We start from the raw sequence: 17383 nt of genomic DNA, 5'->3' as shown, positions 1-17383 counted from the left end.
CGTCTCCAACTGTTATCAAACCTTCTTATCTATTATTATTATTATTATTATTATTATTATTATTATTATTATTATTGTTTGGATTTTGTCAACTTAGAGTTATTGAAATAATTTTATATTCTTTTAAAAAGTAAGTATTATAAATAATCACTACAATCCATAAGGTCTTGATTGATTAACACTATTAATGATGGAAAGATTAATAATAGTATGAATTAGTGTTTGATTAGTTATTCAATTAAATTAGTGAGATAACCATTTATTATGTATTTATTTTATTTTTTTTCTTCGTAGTTAAAATTATGATCCAACCTCTCTCATTATTAAAAATTCATTAATTTTTCATATTAAATGCCTGCCGTATATGTAATCCCATTAATAAAATTTACAATTAAACACGGGATTGTGAGTCCGTGGACTAGCAATCCCAATATTATACTATAAGTCTACTAATTCATGGATAATTTTTTAATTTTGATTAGTAGGTGACCAATTTTTTATGGATCAATTTTTTATCTTAGAAAATAAAAAAATTGATTGCAAAAAATACTAGGTAGAGACCAATCTCAATCATCATGAAACTCCAAAATAATCTTTTAACTTCATAATTTTAATAATGTTGCTAAAACTGCATTTTTAAAGACAACAAAATTTCATGCCAAAAAGTTTAGACAAAAATTTTAGTTTCAAATGGATAATAATTGATTATTAAAAATATCTAATTTCGTCCCTAAAAAAATAATAATGACATTTTAATAATTAAAATATTTTGTTCTTTAAAAATGATTTCATTCCTAAAGTTTTGTCTATAAATTCTTAATTTGGTTTTATGAATGTACAACTATTTAAGGCCCCGTTTGTTTTGAGTTATAGGGAGGGAATTGGGATTCATAGTGAGGTAGAACTCACTAATATCATGTTTGTTTTGAGAGATGGAGAGGGGATTCGTAATCTCCTCCGGACTACGAATCCCCTTGTGGAGGAGATTATGATAGGCCTGTAAGACTTGGTATTAGAAAAATAGTCCGGTGGACTAGAAATTTTTTATTTTTATTTATTTTTTATTTTATTTTTTACATGTCGGGCATTTTTTTTTTAACATTAATGTTTAATTTTTTGTATTTTTTGTTAAGTAAAAATCATTATTTTATTTATTTTATTTTTTTGAAATTATTTTATTTTATTTTTATTTTTTAAAAATTTTTTACATGTTGGGCATTTTTTTTAAAACATTAATGTTTAATGTTTTTGTATTTTTTTATTTTTTTTATTATTTTATATAAAAATAATTTAACAATCTCCACACTAACAACTATCATCAAAACAAACACAATTTTACTTAATTCCCGCACTATCAATCCTCTCACTATTAATCCCCTCACTATCAATCCCCTCCATTCTACATCTGAAAACAAATAGGGCCTAAGAGAATAACTATTTCCCTAAAAGTACTTGTTAATATAAATTTAGGCCTCGTTTGGCAAGTGACTGTTTTAGTTTAAAAGCCAAAAAGTTATTAAAAAAATCAAAAAGTCAATAACTTATATCAAAAAGTCAAAGATTCTATTTTCTCTCTACTTTTTACACATCTTTTTGTAAAAAGTCAAAAAGTCATCCCAAACAGTAATTTTTTTTTATCTCATATTTTAGCTAAAAAATCAAAAAATTATTAAAATAGCATGTTACCAAACGAGACCTTAATTTGTATTATAGAAGACTCAATAACTGCACAAGAATATTTGCTAGAGTATATTTTTAATAATTTATTATTGGGTCTAATAAACGTATGTCATTAAAATTTAAGAACAACAATTCCATATCTCTTAATTTATCACCCCTAAATCATCTTTAATAATGTGATATTAAGGTTAGATCCTATATGATGAAATATTTGACAAATTAAAATTTAACACTTATCAAATATATCATTAGAAGTAATTTTTAAAAGTAATAAATTAAATGTCTCAAGCATTTATCATTTAAGAATGTTCAAAAATATTGTACATTATTACATGTAATTTTAGGCAAAATGTAGTCTTTTTAAAATTTATTAACACTTGCTCTACGGACACACATATTAACAATATCTAGTCTTTTTTACCATGTGTTGCCCTTTTCTCCTACTAATGACTAACAAACTAACCCCCTATTGATGTGTAGTGTCAAAAAAAAAAAAAAAAAAAAAAAAAAAAAAAAAAAAATTGTTCCGAAGACATACGTTAACATCTTTCCGATGTTCCCAATATATATATATATATATATACATTAACAAAATTTTGTATCTTCTTACTTAACAAAATTAGTAAACTAATATTGACCATTAAATGAGTAATTAAATGAGAGGTTGCTCAACCGATTGAATTTATTTTGTAGCACTAATTAAAATTTGTAATACTAAATATCCCATTGCTTAATTTTTTTTAAAAAATAATGAAGAGTACTTAAGTAATATTGAAAACTAATTTATTTATCATGTTGCATTAATTTAAAATTTTATTTATTTAATTTTTATCATGAGGATGCTCGAAGTTTTTTTTATCAAATAGCGCCACATATACCAACTAATCATTAAGCCTAAGCCTTTATTTTTTTTATTTTTTATTTTATTTTTAACTGGAAAAAAATGGTGCTCTTTGGTGACATTATTACAACCCTAGGCTCCGGTATATATGGCCAGATTTACCTCAATTCAAAGGAAGAGATCAATCACCTTGGTAAGAGGGAATGCATTAACCCCTAGCACAGGAGATAGAGTCACGAGTGGAGTACATGATAGTTAATTTTAACCAAATAAATGGATGGTTAGTTGCGCCCCCAGAATTTGAGCCATGCTGACCTATGTAGGCCAACACCTTTCCACGCCACCACCACCCTCAATGGCCATTATGCCTAAGCGTGGACGGTAATTTTAAGGGAGAGTAATGAAATACTTAACTATTGCTCATTCCTTACTATTCGAGCTTATAGCTTTCCATATGAGTTGTATTAAAACTTTATCTGTCAATATTTATAAGGGTTGAGTTTTCCTCCAGTCCAAGATTTGGACTGGATGTCTAGGCGTATAGGGTTCATCACGGACCTTATTTCGATAATCTCAATCGTTAATTTGTAGAGCTTTTCCTGTATATTGTCTACACATAAAATCAGGTCGATTGGCTAATCATTACCTATTCAACTTATCATATTTGTCACACATTATTTTTATATAAATGATATATATATGTTATAAAATGAACAGTTCGGTGTCACCCTTGGCAACTGGGGAGACTAGAAGAAATTTACAAGCGCTTAGTTTTTGAAGGATTTGTGCTTGTAGTTAGCAATTCCATCGAAACAGTGCCCGTGGAGATTTATTTCGGGTTTGGTCAACACCCTCCAATTTAGATTTGGATTGAAGGCCATCTAGACTGAAGAAGGGTGGCACGATCGGGCCCATTCCAAGCCCTACTTTAATTATCAAGACCGTTTATTTGTAGGATACGTCGAGTAAAATATAACTAGAAAAAAATTAAATTAAGCAAATATCGTTAACTTTTTCATCAATTAATATTTGTATTCAATTTTATACTTAATATCACACAAACCATTTTTTTTTAAAACTACAAATATAATTCGATAAAAGTATTGTCGATGTCTGATCAACTTGTTATTTTTTAACTATAATTTACTTGATGTACTCTAAAAAATAAATAATTTAAATTATCAAATTGAAATTCAAAATGAGCAAACAGTAACTACTGTTATCCAATCTGGACCCTATTTATAACATGATTATAAACAATCATATTAAATACAATTTTATAGAACATTAATTGATGCTAAATAAGTGTGTACATACTATTTGTCATGGTAACAAGACGGGAAATTTTATGGTAAACCCCTTTTAATATGTGTATCATATATGTATTTTTAATTATGATTGTTATGGTTATTGATTATGATTTATTATTATATTAGTTGTAACTTATTGTAATGTTAATTATGACATTATTTTAGTTATGCGTTTGGTTATAACTCTCTCTCTCTCTTTTTTCTCTTTTTTTTTTTTTTTTTTTTTTTTTTTTTTTTTTTTTGGGGATAGATTACAAATACACACCTCGAGATTTGTTTAAAATACGATTTGCCCCTGTAGTTCTGAAAATTACATATCGTCTCTTGAAATTTCTAATTTCATAACAAATAACCCATTTTATTAATAAAATATCAAGTCAATTAACAGTTTTTAATGATGTCAAAAATTTATTTCAATTAATAATTCAGATAATTTTATCATTGTATAGACGAGCAGTTAGAAATTTCATTTTTTAACAATTTTTAATGATGTCAAAAATTTATTTCAATTAATAATTCAGGTAATTTTATCATTTAGCAATTAGAAATTTCATTTTTCAATTAATTTTGTTAAATTAAAATTTTCAACAAAGGAATATTCGTAATTTTTCAAATCACATGAGGCAATTCATATTTTAAACAAAAATCAAAAGGTGTATTTATAATTTACCATTTTTATTTATTTATTTTTTATTTTAAGTTATGACTTCTATAGGATTAAGTTGTGACATTTGTGGTACTCAAACACACAAATGTTATAACTTACATATGGTATACACATTTTTTAAGGATGTGTTGTAACGCCCCCAAAATATTAACATCCGATAACCTAGATTTATCTCATATACAAGGTCTAATTCTCATTATCCTCCAATCAGTAATTTACATAACATTGACCTTCTAGATGATCCATCCACCAATAATCATGCTATACCTCAATTTCCTTTCATTCATGATGTTCAAGTTGAGGTTTTACAAAAGTGATCTTATATATTCATTTTTCCTACAATATGAATCTATAGTACTCTGTAACAAAAAAGAACCTATAGTACGTAATATAAAAGTGATTAAAGTAATTCAAATATAAGATAACATCCTAATAGTTACAAGTTCCAAGGTTTTGCCCGTTACAACAAAAATGGTTTTTAAAAAAACATACATGTTAGCCCTTGGTTTGCCACCAAAAAAAAAAAAAAAGAAGTTAGAGCCTTGTGCTCCAAAAGATCATCCACACCATCATCTCGGCAGAGTCATGCCGTCATCACCTGAAAAATGGTTTCCACTAAGGGATGAGCTCAAGGCCCAGCAGAAATAATCTAAATAAAGTATACAAAACTTAACAATATCATGAGGTGCAATGCATATGCTATGCTATGCCAACATATAGGTAACTTTGTGTGTGTGTGTGTGTGTGTGTGTGTGGTTGTTTTCGAAATTCGCATGCCATGTACTTCTTTTCAATAATTGAAATCAAAATCAATAATCATTTGATAAATCGTAGGCGGTAAATATAACATTGAAAATCCCTAAGTAAGGTATCTGCAAGTAGGCCCTCAGGGCACTACCAAACCCACTTTACCGACTTCTACTTGGAAGGAACGTGGTTACCTACCCCGCGCATGTTTTCAATCTTTCAGTATGGACACTCAAGCCAACTTATTTGTCAAACTATACCCCCTATCGGATTTCACTAAGTATTTACCTTATACTCATCATATTTTCAATAGCAATTTTGCAAACATTTCTTCAATTCCAAAGTAAGAGTTCAAACATGATTATATGGAATGTTTAATGTAATGCATGAATTTAGCAAGTATTCCAATCTACCTAATGCATATGTAATTTCTACAATAATCAATACAACCATCCACTGGTTGCCAAAAGCAATTATCTCTATTCAATATATACCAAATTAGGCAATATTTGTCACGCCCCACTTTTTATTACTCAAAAATATTACCATATCCATTAACATAAATCCATTTCCATTAAGAACATGCGGAACTATACAAACATTACATCCATAAATAAATGAAAGTCATCTCAATAGTACATATATGGAATGCAACAGGAATTACATTTAAACAAAATGCCCATAGGCAAACATCTTTATATTAAAAGTAAGGGTTTAATCCTTTTATAACAATGGCGTTCTGCCAATAAGTATAGGTCTCGTGGCCAACAATTAAAGAAGATCACCGATCTTGAATCATCTCTCAACTTGTACTTGAAAAATGATAATCAATGTGAGAAGAATATAAAGTCTAGTAGAGATCTCAACATGATCTTAAACAATAACAACATACAGATATTTATGATTATAAATGCACCATGACGTACAATATAAATAATGTGACAGTTTAATATTCAAAATATACTTATATAAGTACATTTTCTCAAAAAACATCCATTTGAACACCACAAAAGGTGTAAAACTATTTGTTTTTCTTTCCAATTATCCAGTTTAGTTTCAAAAAAATTTATTTACAACACAATCTTATTTTTTTAAAACTCCACGTTAATATAAAAGAATTTTGTCACCACATTTGTTTTAAAAGTACGTTTACATATACAAGTCATAATCTAATCCCATAACTCAACCTACTACACATACTTATGCAACAATATATCTACTATCTTCCCTGACCATAGGCCTAAAGGTAATGAACATCCATAACAAGATATCGAGAAAACATATATTTCTAAATATAAATAACTAAACGTAATATATATTTTCATTTTCACTGGCCTACAACACGAATAATAAAATGATACAACTCACATAACACTTAACGCTTTACTAGCCTTACTCGGCGAGAAACGATCCCAATGTCACACTTTACCAGGCACAAATTGGAAGAAAGAGGCACCTGTCTCAAGGCGCTACGCTTTACCGGCCTCCTAGAGAGAAACGAACCTCAATTTCACACTTTACTGAGTGCAAACCGGAAGGAAGAGAAACTTATCTCAAGCACCACGCTTTATCGGCCTCCCGAAGAGAAACATTTTACTGAGCGCGAACCTAAAGGAAAAGAAACTTATGTTAAGGCGCCACACTTTATCAACTTAACCAGAGAAAAACGAACCTCCAACCAAATCCCAACATGCCACAAATTGTATTATCTACCAATCCACTATTTAAGTTTTGATTTATAATTTTACTCATAAATCATATTATGCACACTCTTATTTATAAATGTGAAATTTTCATCAATTAACCTTTTAAAAAAGTGGCCTAAAAAAAAAATAAAAATAAAAAAAGTTAATTAATGTATTCGTGCTAATTATGATGCATAGTGTTAAACTTGAGCCGTCCCATAAGATTTGACAATCCCAAGGTCTTGTAGCTGTTTTTCCAAGCCTTGCTTCGGAAACAATCAAATCTCATATAATTATAGGATTTCTTATTGTCTCGGGATCGTTTACTGCTTTAAATAGTGCAATTAATATTCGTGGAGAAAACGATTCCAGCGCGTCTGCAGAGCAAGTGAAGTGTTTGAATTGGACACCACACCATAGACCAAACCAACTACTCTTCCATTGCTGCATGCAGGATGTCAAAAATGCTCCGATACATAGGGTTTTTAAATCCCCTCGATTCTAATAGGATGGATTTAGGAATAGTTGAATGCGATAGGATCATAATTGAATTTTTTTAAAAAAAATTCAATTGGGTTCGGCTCAAGAATAGAAGAGAATATTTTTTGCTTCAATCTTATCTGATCTGCAAATATAGTAATAAATAAATAATAATATTATATATATATATATATATAATATGTGTAATATATTATTAAATTTCTATAAAATATATTAAGTTTTTATTATGTTATATATATAATATAATTTTAATATATGTACAAAATGTAATATACTTCTTTAATTATAAATAGTATGTTTCTAGTTTTAATTGTTAAATTTTAATATTATTATTAGATTTTTTATTGTGTTGTGGATTGGATAGGGTTGGGAGTGGGAGTTATATTTGCGAGTTTGGGTGGGAGTGGGGGAGAGTTTCATTCGGGTCGGGTCGAGCCAGGGCAAGCGACGAAAATGAGGGAGGTGGTGGGGTACACTACAGGAAAACATAGCAAAAAACACGGAGTTTTAGCGACGCCGCGCCCCCCGTCGCAAAAAACAGTTTTTTGCGACGGTAACTGCACCTGTCGCAAATAATAGCCTTTAGCGACGGTACTGACCCGTCGGTAATGAAACCAAGCGGAGGGGTCGGAAATGCGGAAGTATTAGCGACGGTAAATAAAACCGTCGCAAAAAACCTTTTTTTTGAGACGGCATATATCATTTGCGATGGAAATTTGCCGTCGCAAAAAAGGATTAATTCAAACGGCGCCGTTTTGCCTTATATTTGCGACGGTCTACATCATACCATCGCAAAAAGTCCAAAAAAAAAAAAACCTTCTTCTTCCTGTTGGCTGCCGCTCGATCCTCCTCCCCAAATCCCTAACTTCACCCCCAAATTCCCCAAACGGCCTACGAGGAAGACAGCGGTGGTGCGGCGGCGACGGCTCCGGCGACAAGAGTGGTGCTCCGGCGACGACTCTTTCTCCCTCTGCGTATGCTCTCTCTCTCTCTCTCTCTCTCTCTCTCTCTCTCTCTCTCTCTCTCTCTCTCTCTCTCGGTCTGTGTATATATATATAAATCTGTCTATATATATATATGCAATGTATATAAATCTATATATATATATATATATAAATCTGAAATCTGTCTATATATATAAATCTCTCTATATATATATATATAAATCTCTCTATATATATATATAAATCTGTCTATATATATGTATATAAATCTGTTTATTAATAACATACTTTAATTAAGAACATACTTTAATTAATAAATCTGTCTATATATATGTATATAAATCTGAAATCTGTCTATATATAACAGATTTGTCTCATGGTTATTAATAAATCTGTCTATATATATATATATATAAATCTGTTTATTTTTTAATTATTATCAACATTTATCAATTATTATCAATTAGTGTTTTTAATTTTTTTATGGTTGTTTTCATTTATATCTCTTCAACTATTATCATTTTTTTTTCTATTTCATCCATAAATTATCAATTTTACCATTCAATCCTTCAAGTTTTTTATTTTTTTATTTTTTCCAAATCATATGCTCTAATTAGAAATAGTTTGTCAAAATCAGTAACAGTAGCAACCTAACATAATGTGAAAAATTTTAATCTTATAATTTAGACAACCACATCATCCGGCCAAACAACTATTTTCTTATTCATATTATATTAGAGCATCTCTATCAAAATAGTTATTTTTATTTTTTTAATTAAAACAGTGATTAAATCACTAAATTTCAACTCCATTGAACTAATAACTATCAAGTTAGCTATTTTAGTTTTCGTAGTTTTGGCTCAGTAAATGCAGTTAGTAGTTTCAGCTAGTCAAACATTAAAAATATATTATTTTTGGTATTTTTTAGTTACTTGTGTTGAGTTTACGAACTTAAGAACGAAATAAATTAAACTAATACTTTAATTGTTTAAATCGTCTCAAATTATATTGGTGTTTAAGAAGATTCAATTACAAATAACCATGAGACAAACTCAATTATAAAGTTTTAATAATAATATAAACTCAATTATAAAGTCATGAAGTTTTATCTTTAACTAATGGGGGTGTTTTTAACCACGGAAAGTCAGTGGAGGTCTGAAAAAACTTTACTAACGAAATAAAATTTTGACAATGGGGGTTTGATAACATACACATGTAATGGTTCGATTACAAATTTAAATTGCAAATGTTTAAATAAGTCATAAAAATATTTAAGAGAAAATAAAAAAAATACAAAAAAAAAAAAAAACAGGATTTTAACCCTTATAATAAAATAAATCTTAAATTTTTAATTTAATTAATTTAAACCTTAAATAGGAATTTTAGACATTTCGTTAATTTGCCAAATAGGATGTCGAGTGAATATTTATGTGTAGGTATTATATTTAGAGTTACTTTGGTGAGATATTCTTGTGGATGTGTACAGATGATGGATAAGAGTTGGATTGATTTGCCAAATAGGATGTCGAGTGAATACATTAATGGGATTGATGAATTCCTTGTGTTTGCCTACACCAATAGGGTTGAAGGTTCGATGATCAGTTGTCCGTGTAGGAAGTGTGAGAATCTATAGCGACCCCGGTCTTTTCCCATTTAATTATTGTATCCGGGCTGTTCCGTAGATTCTGTCATTGTATAATGGTTGTTGTTGTTATTCCTTATTTTCTCTTTTGGAATTATAGGATGTGTTGGGCAGGTTTGTTTCAGGTTGGTTGGGTTTAGAAACCAAGTGTTGCTGTCCAGGTTTTTGGTTCTTCGCTCGAGCGAGGAGTTGTTCGCTCGAGCGAGAGGTAGTGTTTGTTTTGGACCTGTAGCTGTGCATTCTTGGCTCGAGCGAGCTTTTCTTCGCTCGAGCGAGTTAGTTCATCCTTCGCTCGAGCTATAGTTCCTTCGCTCGAGCGTGTGTCTGGGTTCAGACCTGAGGGTTTGAGTTCTTCGCTCGACCGAGCTTTCTTTCGCTCGAGCGAGCATTTGAGTTGTTGGCTCGAGCAAGGCTTCCTTGGCTCGAGCGTAGTTTCTCTGTGTCTGGTCGCTCGAGCGACCAAGTCTTCGCTCGAGCGAGCCTGTCCAGTTTATATACACAGCAGCGGGATTTGATCAGTCTTTTTCTTATTCTTTTGATTCAAAACCCCAGGTTCGACTTCTCTCTCTCCCTACTCACCTTCTTTCTTAGATTTGATCCACTTAGGGTGTGTTTCTACCCTAGATCCTTCATTAAAAAGATAGAGTGAGGCAAGGGCTACCATTTAATCTGAGCATTTGACGATTTGGAGCACTTTGGTATTTTGGGCACTCATCTCTTTCTTCACCTTTTTGGGTTGTTTTCTTTGAGGTAGGGATTTCCTACTCCATTTTATAAGTTTTGTTCTGAGTTTTGGTATATTGATATGTTGGGGTTACTTTGATAATTTTGGGAAAAACCCTAGTTGTATTAATTAATTAATTTGTATAATTAATTTAAGGGATTTGGGGAAATTGGTTTAATTCATGAAATTGAGGAATTTATTGATTAAATGGTGTAGTTGGATAATTTATATCACTCACCTATTGAATTGTTGGTATATTTGTTTCCAAGTCTAGAAATAACTGTGTTGGACTGTCGGTGGAGGATAGTCGTGATTGTTGTAGACATTGCATGTGGATTAGGAATAACTGAAACTAATCACATTGGTTAAGTCATTAATTTTGATTCTTGCATTGATACAGAAAATACGTGTATTGATTGAGCATTGCATTTGCATACATTGTTTTGTGTGGGAGGAGATAGGGGATGTACTCCACGGTTTAGGGGAAGATAGGGGATGGACCTCTAAACCGGATTTTGTTTGGGAGGAGATAGGGGATGGACTCCATTAGCATCACTTTTATGTGTGCTTATTTATATAGAAGTGTTTTATTGATACAGCACTAAAATGTGTATCAATCTGGAAGTATGAAGTGTTTGATTTGAGCTTGAGTCTCATTTGTTAGTTGATATTGGAAGGATGTGAATATGATATATGTGATTCACAGTTGTAAGTTTGGCCAGGTTCTGGGCCATGTTGATAAAATTGGAAAGTAAAATGTATCTTAGACAATAGTGTCATGAGACTGTAAAATAAAGTAATTGATTATCTTGGTTAACCATCTGTTGAATGCTATTGCTTTATTCATTGCTTATATGTGGTTTAGTATATTTCTACTGGGCTGTGGCTCACCCTTTATGGGAACATCATTTTCAGGTTCAGGTGATAAACTACCTCCAAGGAATTAGCTTGGGAGGGTTTGGCTTCTGGATTGAAGAAGACTATTTTTCTGTTATTTGCTTTTATTTGTTAGCACATGTAAAAACTCAAGCCTAGGGCTTTTCTTGTATTGAGTTAGAACTCGAATGTTTGTAACCAAGTGTTGGCTTGGAAAGATGTAAGCCTGTAGGGCATTTTATTTGATTATTTAGTAATACTCTGATGAATGAATTAATAAAATGTCTTCTTTAAATAATGCATGTAAATGATGTATAATAGATTAATTTTGAGGGCGTGACAACTTGGTATCAGAGCGTACTGGGTTTGAATACTTTGGGTACGTGGAAGTGATTAGTATCACATTGGGTTCGTCTCGTTTGATAGAGACTTAGTGTAATGTTATATGCTTATGTGATAACATGTTTATGTGATTATGTGGGTATGGAATGTAGTTTCTAGGATGTTGATTGGACCCTTGAGTTTCTTGTAGTCTTGTTGGAAAGGCACTTGATCACTGCTGCTTCCAACCGGAACTATAGTAACGCATTGGGACTATCATTATCCGGGAATGAAATTCGTAGGTGCTTATGTGATTATGTGCTTACGTGGAATGAATTATTGTTGTCCATTGAATTAGGACACGAGTGTTTAGCTTCGGCACATTTATTAATGTGCTAATGTCTTTGTTTCCTTTATTAGGATGTCAGGACGAGGACGAGGACGCGGTAGGCGTGGTAGGCCGGGTAGACAGGAGTTGCCTGTGCCAGAAGAGATTCCGGCAGTTCAGGAGGGAATTGGCCAAGTCAATGTGGCCGAGCCAGTAGGCCAGCAGGCTATGGGCGCTCTCGCCCGAGAGATAGCAGCGGCATTTAGGGAGTCAGTAGGCATTCTTAGAGCTGAGAATCAAGCTCAGGCTGGTATTGCGGATGCAGGACCTTCCTTTCTGAAGAGGGAGTTCTTCCGGTCCAATCCGGATGAATTTGTGGGTGATCCTAAAGAGCCACTTAAGGCAGATGAATGGCTCGAACAGACAACGAAGACGTTTGAGATGCTTGGCATCGAAGACGAGGGGTTGAAAGTGACCTTGGCATCTTTCCAGTTGAAGGGGGATGCGGGTCAGTGGTGGAAATTTACTAAGGGGCGTATAGGAGGTACATGGGAGGCTTTTGTGAATGCATTCCAGGAGAAGTTTTTATCTCCGGCAGTCAGGGAGAAGCTGCGAGACCAGTTTTGTCAGCTTAAGCAGGCGAGTTCTTCAGTGGCCGAATTTGAGGCTGCATTTACTAGTTTGTCCAGGTTTGCACCTGAGTTGGTGGCGTCTGAGGAACGCCGTTGTATTGAGTTTGAGAAGAAGTTGAGGCGTGGCCTCAAGCTGAGAGTTGGGGGAACTATGATTCGAGATTATGGGCGTATGGTTGATGCTGCAGCCCATATGGAGATCATGATGCAGGAGGAGGAGGAAGGGCAGAAGGGCTCCAAGAGGAGTCAGGATGGTCAGAATGATGGTAGGAGACAGAAGGGTTTTAATCCCCAGCAGTCTCAGGGTAGCTTTTCTCGATCGACTTTTCCTGTACCGAGTGTTAGTTCGGGGAAAGGCAGCCAGGGAGACATTACCTGTTTCAAGTGTGGCCAGCTGGGCCACAAGTCTCCAGTTTGTCCTCAGAGGGGAGGAGTTCAGAGAGCAGCATCTTCTTCGGCTCGATCTCAGAGCCAGAGTCAGGGTAGAGGTCAGCCACTCTCGTGTTATCAGTGTGGTCAGCCAGGGCATATGAAGAGGTATTGCCCGCAGTTGGGTGGCACATCTGGTGCATCTGGTTTGAGGCCGATTCAGGGTCAGCAGCCAGCTCAGTCGGGTCAGGCCTCAAAGGCCAATCAGGGGGCTTCATCGTCTCAGTCGGTGCAGCAATCTTATGCTCCTAGGGTTGAGCAGGTTGATCAGAGGTCGTCTGGGCGCGTGTATGCTGTTACCGCACAGGATCTTGTGCCAGCACCATCAGTTGTGAGAGGTACCTTCTTGTTTTGCAACTCGGTTGCTAATGTTTTGATTGATACGGGTGCATCTCATTCCTTTGTGTCTGCTGCATTTGCATCTGTTTTGGAGTTGGAATTAGCACAGTTAGCATCTCCTATATGTGTAGTATCACCTCTTGGGGGTGAATTGATTTTGAAACAAGGCGTTAGGGGTTGTGATATAGAGGTTGATTATCATAGACTCCCATTTTCCTTTGTAGTTATGCCTATGAGGGGTTTCGATGTTATTTTGGGTATGGACTGGTTATCATCATACCGGGCAGTGATTGATTGCTACCGCCAGAGGGTCACTTGTTGTACCGTGAGCGGAGAGTATTTCCATTTTCTGGGGGACCGGGTTGGTGATGTGTTGCCACCGGGGTATGTTCGGCGAGGAAGGAGTGAGCTTAGTGGGCTACTAGCTAACCTTTTGATTAGTGAGGATAATGAGACTCAGATTGTGTTGCCAAGGGTGGTTTGTGAGTACTCGGATGTCTTTCCCGAGGATCTTGTTGGTTTGCCACCGCATCGGGAGATGAGTTCTCTATTGACCTAGTGCCCGGCACGGCGCCGATTTCCATGGCACCTTATCGTTTTGCCCCAGCCGAGTTAGTTGAGTTGAAGATCCAACTCCAGGAGTTGTTAGTTAAGGGCTTTATACGTCCTAGTGTTTCACCGTGGGGAGCACCGGCCCTCTTTGTTAAAAAGAAAGGTGGTGCTTTGAGACTTTGTATAGATTATCGGAAATTGAATCGGGCTACGGTTAAGAATAAGTACCCTATGCCTCGTATCGATGATTTGTTTGACCAGTTGAAGGGTTCCCGTTGTTTCTCTAAAATAGACTTGAGATCGGGTTACCACCAGTTGAGGGTCAGGGAAGAGGATATTCCGAAGACGGCATTCCGTACGCGGTATGGCCATTATGAGTTTTTGGTGATGCCATTCGGGCTCACCAATGCACCGGCAGTTTTTATGGATTTGATGAACCGGATCTTCCGGGAATTCTTGGATCGGTTTGTAGTCGTTTTTGTGGACGACATCCTTATCTATTCGCCTTCTGAGGAGGAGCACGAGGCACACTTGAGGGTGGTGCTTGAGTTACTTAGAGCCCATAGGCTGTATGCCAAGTTTGGGAAGTGTGAGTTCTGCCTGAAAGAAGTCAAATTCTTAGGCCATGTGGTATCCGGTGAAGGAGTGTCTGTTGATACATCCAAGGTAGAGGCAGTGCAGGATTGGGCACAGCCTAAGAGTGTATTTGAGATCCGCAGTTTTCTGGGGTTAGCTGGGTATTACCGTCGGTTTGTGAAAGATTTCTCCAGGTTAGCATCACCGTTGACTAAACTGACTCGGAAGGGAGTCAAATTTGTATGGAGTGAGACTTGTGAAAAGTCGTTTCAGGAGTTGAAAGTTAGACTGACTACCGCTCCAGTATTGATTATTCCAGAGAGAGGGTTGGGTTATGCAGTCTATTGTGACGCCTCACGAGAGGGTCTGGGTTGTGTGTTAATGCAAGAAGGGAAAGTAGTTGCCTATGGCTCTCGTCAGTTGAAAATTCACGAGCAGAATTACCCTACACATGATCTAGAGTTAGCAGCTGTGATATTTGCCTTGAAGATTTGGAGGCATTATCTTTATGGTGAGAAATTCGAGGTGTTCTCGGATCATAAGAGTTTGAAGTATTTATTTACACAGAAAGACTTAAACTTGAGGCAGAGGAGGTGGATGGAGTTCATAGAGGATTATGACTTTGAGTTGCATTATCATCCGGGAAAGGCCAATGTGGTGGCCGATGCCCTTAGCAGGAAACCTGTTGGTGACATAGCTAGCATAGCCATCCGAGAGTGGGAGATGTTGGGTGCACTTGGGGAGTTTGATTTACTTATGGGCGAATCCGTTGAGGCTGCGGCCTTGTTTTCTGTTGTTGCACAACCTACACTTGTGACTCGAGTGTTAGAGGCTCAGAGAGGTGACTTTGAGGTAGAATCTCTCCGTGAGAAGATTTCCAGTGGAAAGGTTGAGAAAGGTTTGACGGTGTATTCCGACCTGAGTGTGAGATACCGAGACCGTCCGTTTGTGCCGGAGTCTTGCCGAGAGCAGGTACTCCGAGAGTTTCATCATTCACGCCTTGCGGTGCATCCGGGAGGCACTAAGATGTATCGGGATTTGGGTCGTCAGTTCTGGTGGCGGGGTATGAAGAGAGATGTGGCAGCTTTCGTATCTAAGTGTCTTACTTGTCAGCAAGTGAAGGCCGAACATCAGAGGCCAGCGGGTTTGTTGCAACCCTTGCCTATTGCCGAGTGGAAGTGGGAGCATGTCACTATGGACTTCGTTGTAGGTCTTCCGAGGACTCAGCGGGGTAGTGATGCTATTTGGGTGGTTGTAGACCGGTTGACTAAGTCGGCGCACTTTATTTCTATGCGCATGAGAGATTCGGTAGATCATCTTGCCGACTTGTATATTCGGGACATAGTGAGATTGCACGGGGTCCCAGTGACGATCGTCTCAGATAGAGATCCTCGTTTTACTGCTAGGTTGTGGCAGAGTTTGCAGAGTGCCTTAGGCACTAAGTTGACCTTTAGCACGGCTTATCATCCTCAGACTGACGGACAGTCCGAGCGTACTATTCAGATACTTGAGGATATGCTTCGGGGTTGTGTTCTAGACTTTAGTGGGTCGTGGGAGAGGCACTTGCCGTTGGTGGAGTTTGCCTACAACAACAGTTTCCAGTCTAGTATCGGTATGGCACCATTTGAGGCCTTGTATGGCCGACCGTGTAGATCTCCTGTGTGTTGGGCCGAGGTGGGTGATGCACCTCTGTTGGGTCCAGAGTTGGTGAGGGAAACTACGGAGAAAGTTGAGCTTATCCGTAAGAGGCTTGTTACAGCACAGAGTCGTCAGAAATCGTATGCCGACCGTAGGAGGAGACCTTTGGTGTTTGAGGTGGGTGATCATGTCTTTCTGAAGATATCACCTAGACGGGGTTTGATGAGGTTTGGGAAGAGTGGGAAGTTGTCCCCTCGATTCATTGGTCCGTTTGAGATCCTTGAGAGGATTGGCGAGGCTGCTTATCGTTTAGCTTTGCCGCCGCAGTTGTCTGGAGTACATGACGTGTTTCATGTGAGTATGCTTCGGAAGTATGAGCCGGATCCATCACATGTGTTGGATTGGACCGATTTAGTGGTTGATGTGGATATTTCGTATGAGGAGAGACCGGTTCGGGTATTGGATAGGCGGGATCAAGTCTTGCGAGGCAAGACCATCCCTTTGGTCAAAGTTTTGTGGAAACACCACGGAGTGGAGGAAGCCACTTGGGAACGTGAATTGGAAGTCCGCGAAAAATATCCGGACATGTTTGTTGATTTGTAATCTTATAACTAGATTCTGTTATATTGTTGAACTTAAGAGCTTTACATATGTCTTAAGTAGTAAAACATTGAGTATGTTTTGGTAATTGGTTGTATCTTGAAACTTGTTTCATTATAGAAGATTAGTGTAACATTGTATATGTTGGTTACATTGTTGGATGTGTTATATATATCATGCAATTGAATATGATATGGAAATTGTTAACATTGAAGGGAATAATGCATAATAGTGGTGCAGGTTGAAATATATGTTGTTTTATATATATTATGGGATACCTCTTGATAAAAGATGAAGTGACCAGTAATGGGTCAAGTTGTTTATTATTGTTATATACTATCTTTGGGTATT

The sequence above is a fragment of the Camellia sinensis genome, chromosome 5 (genome assembly GCF_055761805.1).
Source record: "Camellia sinensis isolate YWXY chromosome 5, ASM5576180v1, whole genome shotgun sequence".
Taxonomy (NCBI): domain Eukaryota; kingdom Viridiplantae; phylum Streptophyta; class Magnoliopsida; order Ericales; family Theaceae; genus Camellia; species Camellia sinensis.
This window is presented reverse-complemented; position numbering follows the sequence as displayed.